The sequence below is a fragment of the Corythoichthys intestinalis genome, chromosome 2 (assembly GCF_030265065.1).
Source record: "Corythoichthys intestinalis isolate RoL2023-P3 chromosome 2, ASM3026506v1, whole genome shotgun sequence".
NCBI lineage: Eukaryota > Metazoa > Chordata > Actinopteri > Syngnathiformes > Syngnathidae > Corythoichthys > Corythoichthys intestinalis.
In genome coordinates, this window is record NC_080396.1 from 2,156,283 (window position 1) to 2,168,891 (window position 12,609).

The following is a 12,609-nucleotide window of genomic DNA, read 5'->3' on the forward strand; positions in this document are numbered from 1 at the left end:
AAAATAACAGAAAACCGTGCCGGAGGCTGTGCCTGGAAAATTAGCCCTCTTTGCACGGACAAACTTTACCTATCGTCTGCGTAGTCCAGCTTTTTTTTTCGCGTTCGGGAATTCATGGATACTATATTCCGATAAATAACTATTTGTACACCACATAGCACAGCAGTTTTGAACCATTTTTGAGATGTTTTCGTCAAACAAACCCCAACGCTACTCTCTCGTCGTTAAAAAACAATGGCACCTGGCTCCGCCTCGACTGTCAATCACTTGTCGTGACGTCGCCGCCCCATTCGGCTGTTTCCGGAACACTTTCGGGAATGTTCGTCATTTTCGATCTATTTTCGATAATTGCTCATTAATGTGATTGATTTTTTTGTTAACTTTATCAATATTTGTTATCTTGGCACATAACGGTTCTATTGATGTGTCACACCCCCTTTGCCGCGCCATCCCCTTTAACAAAGAACTTAGGCTCGTAGAAGTGTTTCCCTCTCTCACTAACTCGCTCACTCGCTTGGATGCGGCATTTCTTCTTCGGGTGTAAGCGCGCTCTTCTTCACGTGAGCGCGTTCTTCTTCGCGTGAGGAAGTGCAAGGGCGCCCCCACTTGAGCGTGTAAGCGCCACAAAAACTAAAAGGCATGCATTTCAGTGTAATGGTAAATAATACACGTTAACCTAGCAGTCCCCAAACTGCGGCCCGCGGCCCAAATACGGCCCTCCTCCACATTTGGTCCGGCCATTTTGACTTTTTTTTTTTTTCTCAATCGTGTTATTTATTTCCTGGCCTTTTCCTTGAAGAATTCATAGAGGGTTATTTGGTTACTATCTATTTAATTAATAGTGTTTTTATTATTAATTATTATTATATTACATTATTATTTTTATTTTATTTACTTTCATTCCATGAAGAATCCAGAAAGGGTTATTTGATTGTGGCTTTCTGAAAAACAATATTTTTTTACATTTATGCACTTCTGCAATCGTCACACTTTTTCTGTTACAAACTGACCCCGGCCCCTCATCAGAGAAGGGAAAAGTTATGTGGCCCTCACAGGAAAAAGTTTGGGGACCCCTGCTTTAACACATATTGCCAAAGGCAGAACAACAACCTATCTGCCAATATATACCAATATTTTTTATTTCTATTAGATAAATGTTTCAGTAAAATGTTACACATTCTTGTGTATTTGCCACTTATTGCCACAGTTAACATTGAGGCTTTGGGCCTCTTTTGATCTCGTTGTGTGTTTGTATGGTTGTGACTTCTGAATAAACAAACTCGATGCCAATCAAAACGTTTGTTCTTCTTTTCCCCCAAATTAGAATCGATAAGAGAATCGATAAAGAATCGAATCGTTAAGCAATATCGATAATGGAATCGGAATCGTAAAAATCCTATCAATTCCCATCCCTAGACATAACACTACCAACTTTTCAGGATGCCCAAATTGTCCCAACCAACTTTTGAGCAACTTTAATTGCATTATATTATGACTTTAGTTATATAGGTAATTTAGATTGTCTACCCATCTGTTGTAAGGATAGAAATGACCCTGCCTTTATTAAGTAAATTACAGTACTTTCATTATGTTCAGACTTTTCACTTGCTGAATGTGCCGGTCCATTTTTTCCCCCCCTCAAACGCATGTTTGAATGACTGATGACAAGGGTTGTTCCGATCATGTTTTTTTGCTCCCGATCTGATCCCGATCGTTTTAGTTTGAGTATCTGCCGATCCTGATATTTCCCAATCCGATTGCTATTTTTTGCTCCCGATTCAATTTCAATCATTCCCGATAATTTTTTCCGATCATATACATTTTGGCAATGCATTAAGAAAAAAATGAATAAAACTCGGACGAATATATACATTCAACATAAAGTACATAAGTACTGTATTTGTTTATTATGACAATAAATCCTCAAGATGGCATTTACATTATTAACATTCTTTCTGTGAGAGGGATCCACGGATAGAAAGACTTGTAGTTCTTAAAGGATAAATGTGACTTTGTACATTGTGACTAAATATTGCCATCTAGTGTATTTGTTGAGCTTTCAGTAAATGATACTGTTGCCATGCCCAAATGCATGATGGGAAGTGCAACCATGACTGTGCGTAGTGCTACCAATTGATATATCTTCTCTGCGTTGGGAAATAACATAGGGTGTTATGAAAAAGAATTACTACCTTGCTTCCCCACATTGTTTCCCACGATATGTCTGATCGTAGGGAGAGGAATTGTAAGGCTTTAGCCAATTAATAAAAGGCTCCAAAGGCTGCCAAAATTCACTCTACTCATTTTACGCTGCCTTTTAGCTCTCTATATAGGTAAAACGGCGTCACTACAGATTGAGCGCGACAATGCGTGAGTGGGTCGTGCAGCTCATGCATTAATTGCGTTAAATATTTTGACGTGATACATTTAAAAAAAAATTAATGACCACCATTATCGGGATAAATTTGATAACCCTACCTTAATCCTAAACTAAAGACTCTGGATGAGTGTAACATATTATGTCTCTTACGTTAAATACAATTAGAAAACGATTTAATTAAAAAATATGTATACAGTATATTATACAAAGGCATGTCCGATATTTTTTTGCCGATTCTGATACTTTGAAAATAACGTGATCGGACCCGATTGATCGGGATATCGATCGATCGATCGGGACATCTCCACTGATGACTCCTCCGCCCCCTTCGAAGACGAGGGATATTTGAATTTTTTCCCCCCGCGAGCAGCAGCCACTGTAAGAAATGTAAAAAGACGTCAATGTTGTCAAGATGGGGAACACACCACTAATTTTTCTCCTGAAAGTCCGGCCTGCATCAGATTTAGTGTGACATTAAGCTGTGTGAATTTTTCAAATAAACAAATTCCAATTCACACCAAGTTTGAAAGCTTGTATAAGCCAATACAGATTTATTTTGTATTAATTATTTACGTATTATTTAATTTTTAACCTTAACCCTGACCCCCCGTTCACCCAATATGTTTGGTCTTATTAATGTCCCGTCCCCAGCAAAAAGTGTACATGCAGTTTATGCTGTTATATCGTACCTACCAAAATTGAGACCAAACCTGTGCCCTTGATAATAACGGTCTCCTCTTTGTGAAGTTACATACCATGGATACTGCAACCCTCTCTTTCTGCTTCTAGACAAAATTCATTAAAAAAAAAAAAAAAAATCAAACAAAAAACACTAGATTTTTAGGTCTATTGTCAGCTGTGGGAGGGAAAATTCAGAAATTTGAACTCCCGCCATCATCCATAAATCTTTCGTTCACACAATTAGTCAGTGAGAGAATTTGACAGAGCCAAGGGTTGTCTGACTTTTACAAGGGGGCGGGGATTTCCGTTGGCTTGGAGCTTCTCAAAAGCTTTATTGGCCACTGCTGCAGGTAAAATCAATGGGTGTTCACTTGGACAGGAAACACTAGAGCACAAACTTGACAGAACCCAACTCAAACCATGACAATGATCTATGTTAAAGTGCCTATGACATCAAAAAGCATGTTAATTTCATATTTCACGTGGTATTTTATGCTCCTGAATGAAATGGACCGCTTGGATGTGTGTGGAAGCGACTGTTTTATTTATTCAATTTTTTAAAATCCCGCGCCATGAAAATGAGTGACTTCCGGCTCCAGTCTCAAGTTGAGGACGAATGCGAATGTGACTTCACTCGGGTCAGCATCTCAGCATTGCTTTATAGCATGCAGATGGACTGCGGATTCAGCTGATTTTGCCGATCAATTCGTATATTTTTTGCATTACGCCAGCCAAATGTGCTGCAGGTTTTTGTAGCTGCACCAAGAAGAGGCGTGTGAGCCTTTTCGGGTTTTTAAAAGTTCCCGTTCACTCCGAGATCGGCCAAAACAAGTGTGCAACAACTGGGGGACCATTTGACTTATGAGGAAGTGAGTAAACATCGTGTTTTGTATTATGTCAAATACTGGGATCATGACACACGTTTTAATACGGAGGTGGCTTGCATTTTATGGCTGACAATGCTCCATTCCACTGAGAATACCACTCAGCCGACAACCGGTGGCTTGGCGCACACCCCCCTCGGTCCTTCGCGTGCCCGGTGGTGTTCTGTCAAAATTTCCACCCCATCAGAAATTGCAAGTTTGTGTTAAAATGGCTGCAAATACAGCGATTACAAAGTAAACCCGACAAACTTTATTTAAATAAAGGAATATTTACTTACGTTTGATTATGGACGAACATGTAGAAAAGTTCTGACACATCCTGCCATCTTAGCTGCACAACAACTGCACGCCGCTCTTTCACTCTCTCATTAATTTACACCATATTCGTGTTGACCATGTGGCAGCTACGCGCTCCTCCGAAGTCGGCCGGTTTGTCCGGCGGTCATTCACCAGCTGCTTCCCCAATAAACGAGCTCCACTACCCGCAGCAGGGGAATGACGAGCTATAACTTGCTTGCCGCCAGGGGGGGTTGCCGATCCATGAAGACAATTGACAACCCCGCCACCGTGTGAGATGATCCGGGGTGGTTTTGTGTGATTTTTCATTTCTAAGACTTTGAAACATCACTCGTTTCGTATGAGCATGATGGCTAGCTGTCACGACTCCTGGTTTGTTTACATTCTCCGAAGACGGGGCAGGGAAATGACAAAACCCGGACTAACTCCGGTGGCATACAATATCGTTCGGGAGGTGCAAGTAGTCGACAGTTTTGACCATTATGAAGTAATTTTGCCTTGTAGTACTGAATATATGCATTTTTAATATTTCATATTCCATTTAGCACAAGACTGTTATTTGTCATGACCATGCCATTTATTGAGCAATTGGGGAAAAATACTTGGATAAAAAGAATATCCTGTAAAAATATTGGAGTAGACAGATTGAAATCATGACATTTTGCTACTCTCTTGGTCGTATTTTCCTCATTCTGAATAATTCCCCCTCAATGGGCTGAATTCTAAATCAGATGAAATCGTGACCCCGGCGACGTCATCCTCCTGCTGGGGACGCTAGAGCCCTATAATGGTAGGCGTGGCTAAACGGCGGATTAAAAATTTCAACGTCATCTGCGCTTTGCCAAATTGTGTATATACTGTAGTAGAATCGTCTCAAAATATGATTCTAGTTCACATAATAATGCTATTTAAGACTTTTTTTCATCCTGTAATAGGCACTTCAAACCCCCCCCCCCCCCAAAAAAAAATAAAAATAAATAAAAAATATGACAAACCGTTGGAAAAATCCAAAACTCCTCATAGGAATTGCACACTTGATCTCAGCACTGCAAGGCAAATGCACAACTCATTCATTCACCGTAACACCTCATCATCAATAGCATGTATGCTGAAAACAACAACTTTGCTGACCTAATGAAGTCCTGGACCAGCACAAGCTTTATTGCTTTCATTACCATACGAAATGATGAAGCCACTAAGAGGATTTAGTACACTATATATACACTCTAAAAGAGTAATGTATGTAGGTTATTTAAATTATGATTTTTATTTCTTTACCCTTACAAAGCATTATTTTAACTCACTGGCTGCCATTAACGGAGCTAGACCCTCAAGTCATTTTGACTGGACCGGTCAAAATGGATAAATGTTCATTCGCCCCTCCCAGTCGAAATAGATTGGACGTCTAGTGTTTATATTCGCGGCCATTTTAACACAAAGTTGCAATTTCTGATGGGGTACAAAATTCGACAGAACACCGGGCGCACGAAGAGGGCAATAAGCCGAGTATAGCGCTCTCCCGGCGGGCAAGTGAAGAGGACCGAGGGGGGTGTGCGACAAGCCGCTGGTCGAGTGGCATTCTCAGTGGACATGAAATATCGCGTGAAATATGAAATAAACATGCTTTTTGCTGTCATAGGCACTTTAAAGCTGTGTGAACACCATGACGATATCAAATCTTTATATGCTGTACTTAGGGTGAACATATTTTGATTTCCAAAACAGAGAACACTGGGCCTGGCCTCGAGATACTTGAATTGTACTCGAAGTCCACTCAAAGAAGGCCATATAACTTTAATATATTTAAAGTGTGCCTCCTCCGTCTGGATAGAAAAATTCAGTTTTATTTAAAAAAAAACAACAACAAATAAAAACTTAGGCCTATTGCCATATAGTATATATTATACACTATATGGAAATATTTTTTAGTCAACTGGATACTCAACAGGCTTTATTCTTCCTAAAATAATAATCCCCCCCAAAAAAAAAAAAAAAAAAAAAAAATATATATATATATATATATATATATATATATATATATATATATATATATTATATATATATATATATTATATATATATATTTATTAGGGCTGTCTAAATTATCGCGTTAACGGGCGTTTTTTTTTTTTTTTTTTAATTAATCACGTTAAAGTATTTGACGCAATTAACGCACATGCCCCACTCAGATTACGTGTGATGAAGATGAAGTGTAATGTCCGCTTGTTACTTGTTTTTGTTATTTGGCGCCCTCTGCTGGCGCTTGGGTCCAAATGATTTTATGGGTTTGCGGAGTGAGCATGGTGTAATGACATCATCAATGGTACAGTTTATTTTTTGATTGAAAATTTTACAAATTTTAATAAAATTAAGAGGGGTTTTAATATAAAATTTCTATAACTTGTACTAACATTTATCTTTTAAGAACTACAAGTTTTTCTATCCAGGGATCGCTTTAAGAGAATGTTAAAGATGTTAATGTCATCTTGATTTATTGTTATAATAAACAAATACAGTACTTATGTACCATATGTTGAATGTATATATCCGTCTATGTCTTATCTTTTCATTCCAACAATAATTTACAGAAAAAATATGGCATATTTTATAGATGGTTTAAATTTCAATTAATTACGATTAATTAATTTTTAAGCTGTGATTAACTCGATTAAAAATTTTAATCGTTTGACAGCCCTAATATATATATATATATATACAGTATAGATATAATGCAGACCCATGGAAATGTAGTCCAGTCAATACGCACACACAGTAGGCTATGTGCCAACTCAACATTTTTATAAATCACTATCATGACAATTGTCGTTAACAAATTGTTATTACCACTCAATTTTTATTCTCATTCAGTGTTCTAGATTGTACGCAAACAATAACCGAAATAAACTGACAAGCTATTCAACAGCATGTTTCCAAACGCAGCAGTTCAAAACTACATTGCCCATAATGCCTAGCGCGGCTGAGCGCACTGACCTGTTAGCGAGTACCGGGCGAGGCAAAATCAAACTTTGCTAATAAAAGTTTACAGTTTAAAGTTTCCTCGGCCGCGCAAGGATGCGACATCAAATGGGATTTTACAGATTACGCAAGTACAAATCTCCGACAAAACTCAACAGTTGCCATTATATAAGTATTTATCGAAAAAAACAAAAAACAAAAAAACCTCTTAATTGGGAAGGCGCTCCTACTTAAAGAGCATACGGCAGGAGAAAAAAAGTCTTAAATAGCATTATTATGTGAATTAGAATCATATTTTGAGACGATTCGACTATATACAGCAATTTAGCAAAGCGCAGATGACGAGAAATTAGACTTTTAATCTGCCGGTTAGCCACGCCTACCATTATAGGGCTCTAGCGTCCCCAACAGGTGGATGACGTCCGTGGGAGACTGGGCTCATCGGTTTTACTATTCAGCCCATTGAGGGGGAATTATTCAGAACGAGGAAAACGTGACTAAGAGTGCCGCAAAATGTCATTGTTTCAGTCTCTTCAATATTTTTACAGGATATTCTTTTTATCCAAGTATTTTTCCCAATCGCTAAATAAATGGCATTGTCATGACAAATAACAGTCTTGCGCTAAATGGAATATGAAATAATAAAAATGCACTTATTCAGGACGACATGGCAACATTACTCCATAATGGTCAAAACTGTCGACTTCACCTTTACTGTTGCACCTCCCGAACGATATTTTATGACACCTAAATTGGACATATGTCATTTCCCTTCCCCGGCTTCGGAGAATGTAAACAAACCAAGAGGCGTGACAGCTAGCCGACATGCTAACCCGAACCGAGAGATGTTTCAAAGTCTTTGAAGTGGAAAATCACACATAACTAGCCCGGATTATTTGACATGACGACTGGGTCGTCGATTGTCTCCGCGGATCGGCAAACCGCCCGGCGAAGAGCAATTTACAGTTCATTCCCCGGAGGAGGGCGGCTACAGTTGTTGTGCAGCTAACGTGCACGAGGAGAGCTTTTTATATGCCTATCAATGATCAAACGTAAGTAGTCCTTTATTTAAAGTAAGTTTGTTGTGTTTACTTTGTAATCGCTGCATTCGTATTTGACATAATACAAAACAAGATGTTTACTCACTTCCTCTTAAGTCCAATGGTCCCACAGTAGTAGGGCTTGTTTTGGCAAATATCCACCGTGAATGGGAACCCTTTGAAACTCCAAAAAGGCGCACACGACTCTCCCTCATAAAACAAGATTTTTCTGCAGCCGTTTGGCTGGCGTGATGGGAAAAATAAACGTATTAATCCGCAAAATCAGCTGAAACCTTAGTCCCCATAAACAACAGTATGGCTGTTTAGTGAAGAGGACGCCTTCACCCATACACGTCACAGCGCCCTCCTCCCTAATGCAAGACCGAAGCCGGAAGTCACTTATTTTCATAGCGCAGGGTTAAAAAAACTAAATAAATATAGCGATCGCTTCCACACACATCCAAGCGGTCCATATCATTCACGAGCATAAAATATCGTGTGTATTATGAAATAAACATGCTTTTTCGTGTCACATGCACTTTAAAATATAATACTAGCATTCGACCAAATACACGAACGCAGAACAATTAATACAAGACTAATACAATATACTGCCTAACCCAATATACAACAGAAGACACGTGATCGACATTAACAGGAGAGAAACCTACAGAAAGGTGTATGGAGCCACGTCTTAAAACTCCTTACTGTAGTCTGATCTCTTGCCAAACTGTCAACCGTCGTTAGATAGTGGTAATTCCCCATGAAACAAAGGGTAAACTGCCAACAAAAAACAAGAATGTCAATGTCAACCCAGGCAGGCGCTCCCTCCCAGCGGCCGGAGGGATTCTTTTCAAATTGGTCCCGTGAAAAATCATAAAAACCGGACATTTACATGAATTTATGAAACCCGGCCGGACCCTCCGGAGAGCACGTAATAAGAGGACATGTCCGGGCAAAAGAGGACGTTTGGTCACCCTACTGTACTTCCCAATTGTAATATGTTAACATTACAGTAACAATTAATTTTTAGAGCAACTCTGGTTCATCCATACATCACATATATACAACAAACAGAAAGTCAAAGGTTGTTATAGCCTCAATGGATGCTGTCCAAACCTAACACACAAACAATCACACACACTTGATTAAGCATTTTCCACATTCTACACTTTCCCTATCTTCCTCTCATCTATTTTGTCATAAAATATGTTTATTCTGGGTACCTGTCTATTATATAACAGCAAGCATTTGAATGGCGCTGCAGCTGAGCTATTTAAAGCACAACAATTCCTATTTCTCCCTCTGTAATGTAAAATACTCCAATAGGGAGTTGGGTCTAACAGCTCCCTGCTGTATGATTAGACCACACATTTGGATTTGTAAATACCGGAAGTTGATCGTTTAAGTACGTGTTATTTTCCAGTAACAAAGGATTTCTTTGTATCTTGATACCCTATTAAAGTGTATGAAAAAACGACTAAAACGCCGTTGAAAGATAGCCGTGAGTTACGTGAGAACAATGCTGTCAAAAAAAGCCACGTTCTCAAACTCAGTGCTCTTATTTTGTTAAGCTTTACCGGATGTGTTGTAGTTTTCACTTAAACTTGATCTCCCTCACATCTCGCTGTATTGCACCTCGGTTCCATGCAAATTAAGAAGCAGAGCCAAGGCGTCGCAGAGTTGTTAACGCTTTACAACGCTTGGAGAGCAGAACATGACGGAGCACATCTTCGGTTATCGTGGGATGTGCATGTGAAGGGAAAAAAAAAACACATTTGCGTACTTTGATATCATTCCTTCAGACCGGGAACTTTAAACTCATCCAAATTCGGAAAGGCGACAGAGGACTTGTATCGCTCATCGTCCCGGTAAAGAAGGAGAGTGGACATTTTATTTTTAAATTCCCACCCGTGTGATATCGTGTCAGTGACCGGGGCAAGCAGAGACCTGCCGGAGAAAAGAAGTTCACCCTCACTGCGGAGAGACTCGCTTCCGCGCACTGATGGACTGTGCGCGGCGTCAATTGGAATAGCTTCTTTTCCATCACTTTTTTTCCTCCAAGGTAAGAATTTATTGCCATTCTAGTCTTCCCAATTTTGATTTGTTTTTTAACTTTAGAACGCGAATTCACCGTACAATTACGTGATGGATTCCATACGTCACATTTGTTGGGGAGGGGAAAAAAAAAAAAAAAACATCAGCTCGAACTTGACAGCTAACCTTGAGCCCACCTGGATGTTTGCCCCGCGCATTGACACAATCGATGGCAAACTAAGATCACGCTGCGTCCCTTTTCAGTCCCACAGAAACTAAGTTGATTCCCTTTTTTTACCTGGTTGTTGTGTTTTACATGTCATAATCGTGTTCGACGCACAGTATTTGCGTTCTTCTTAGTTGACCAAGCTAAGAGCGCTATGTGGGAAACGTACTATACATCGAAATGAACCAAATACACCCTATTTATTTTAAAATACTGCTCTCTGTTACAAAGTAAATGACTAACTGCAAGGCTAGAATTTATTTGGTCATGTTAATGTTATTTTCGTTAGGACTAATACCCTTATTCAATCTTATTTTATTTCGGCAGTTAACCCTTAATAGGGCAAGTGAGCAAATAACTTCATCATCATAATCATAAAAACCTGTTGTCCACTTACACGGATATCAAATTTGGGTGTATCCTGTAAATATGGTCAGAGGTGGATGAAGTTCTCACTTTTTATTTTATTTTTTTAAAAAATAAGTAAAAGAACAGATACAGGTGCAAAAAAATGACTTCAGTAAAAGTGCAAGTATCTAAGCAAAAATATAAAAAACTCATGTACAAAAGTATTTGCTTTAAAATTTACAAGTAAAAAGGACAAGTTTTTTCTCCCAATGCAAAAATGTCATATACATATACAACACAGCAGGGGTGTACGTTTGCATAGCGACAGTAGGAACATAACACTAGCAACTTTTCAGGATGCTCAAATTGTCCACACAAACTTTTAAGCAACCTTATTTGAATGACTTCATAGTTATGTAGGTAATTTGGATCGTCTTCTCATACGTTGCATGAATAGAATAGGCTCTACCAGTATTAAGGGAATTCTTTTCATTATGTTCAGACTTACATTTATCCCATTTCACTTGCTGAAAGTGCCGGTCCATCCCCCCCCCCCCCCCCCCCCCCCCCTCAAGTGCACGTTTGATTGGCTGATGACGAGAACACACAAACATGCACACTCACACAACCCCGACAAAAATACATGTCAACATGCCGCCCCCTCGCCCCCTTTGAAGACGAGGGGTATTAAAAAAAAAAATTCGGGCCGCCGCAGCAGCAGCCACTGTAGGTAATGTAAAAAGATGTCAATGTTGTGTAAGTGGGTAATACGCCAGTAATTTTGCTACTGAAAGTCCCACCTGCATCAGAGTTAGCATAACAATAAACTGTGTGAACTTGCCAACCTGCAAAACTCGAGTAGAGAGCAGCTTAGAGATAAGTGTCCTCCTGTTCTGTATGTTTTCCACTGTTAATGTTAATTCAACTGTGCATTTAGTGCATTTACTCATTAATTATAACGTATTTATTTTGTTTTCTACATCATTCATTTAAAAACAATTGTATTTGCAGGAACTTTACCATCCCACCCACAAAAAAAAAAAAAAAAAAATACACACACACACAAACACAACAACTGTAAATTTCCTTCATATGAAGAAGGGCGATTTCCCCCATTTTCTCCCTTGAAAATAAGAATTTCAACTTTTTTCATTTTAATGTAGAAAACACATCTTATTAATGTCCCACCCCCAGTAAAAAGTGTATATGCAGGCTATGCTGTTATAGCATCTGTACCAATGTTGAGACCAAACCTACACCCTTGCAACACAGGTTACAAACGAGTTCCGTTCCTGTGCTGGCGACATAACCTGAATTTATGCATAAATCCGAAATAACCTTTTAAAAAAAACTATCTAAAAAGTCCAAAAGTAATTTTTTTAACGCTGGAAGTCCTTGGGTTTTTTGGCTATAAAGAAAGGCCAGAAAAGCATCAAATGACCCCGATACCAAACTGACTACTTGGCGTTGTCAAACAAGAAACAACTCAAACAAGCAATCAAACAGAAACCCCCCCCCCCCCCCCCCCAGTTGCTGCCTAGGTGTGAAGGGGGGGGGGGGGTCACTCTAGATAGCTGCAATTAGCATCTTGAATATTTGCAAATCCAGGGCTCCCTTGGCTTTGTCAAACACAGAGGACCACGGAGATCGCCAGTCACCGTTTTTGACAATATGACTGACATGGTAGCACTGAATGTGTATGTGTTGTATCAGGCATGCACAGGAAGGCAAGAGAGAAGGG

General features: G+C 39.2%; 1 protein-coding gene across 1 annotated transcript in view; it reads left to right on the forward strand.

The window, feature by feature from the left end:
• The first annotated feature begins 9,919 nt into the window (after positions 1–9,919).
• The window catches only part of slitrk6 (SLIT and NTRK-like family, member 6), a 67,060-nt gene continuing 64,370 nt past the window's right edge, over positions 9,920–12,609 (forward strand). The window contains exon 1 of the mRNA XM_057823658.1: positions 9,920–10,322. The gene's annotated coding sequence lies outside the window, so the exon portion shown is untranslated. The remainder of the gene's footprint in view (positions 10,323–12,609) is intronic.